This window comes from Mesitornis unicolor, unplaced genomic scaffold (genome assembly GCF_000695765.1).
Source record: "Mesitornis unicolor isolate BGI_N332 unplaced genomic scaffold, ASM69576v1 scaffold19595, whole genome shotgun sequence".
NCBI lineage: Eukaryota > Metazoa > Chordata > Aves > Mesitornithiformes > Mesitornithidae > Mesitornis > Mesitornis unicolor.
Genome location: NW_010186454.1, coordinates 161926 through 162172, shown reverse-complemented (window position 1 = coordinate 162172; position 247 = coordinate 161926).

Genomic DNA, 247 nt, shown 5'->3' with positions numbered 1-247 from the left:
AACGGATTAGGTGTGAGAAGACAATTAAGCAAGGACTTAACTACAAAAATTGCAGGTCTAAAGTACAAAAACCAGCCAGAAAGATCATAATTACTGATTCTAAGCTCAGTTAAGTCCTACCAAACAAATATGCAAACATGTCCCAATTTGAGCCTGAAAATATGGGGCACATTATGATGGTGGGAAGGCTTTCCTGCAGATTGTATCAAAATGATAGACAGGAATGATTTGTGGCATAGGAAAGTTT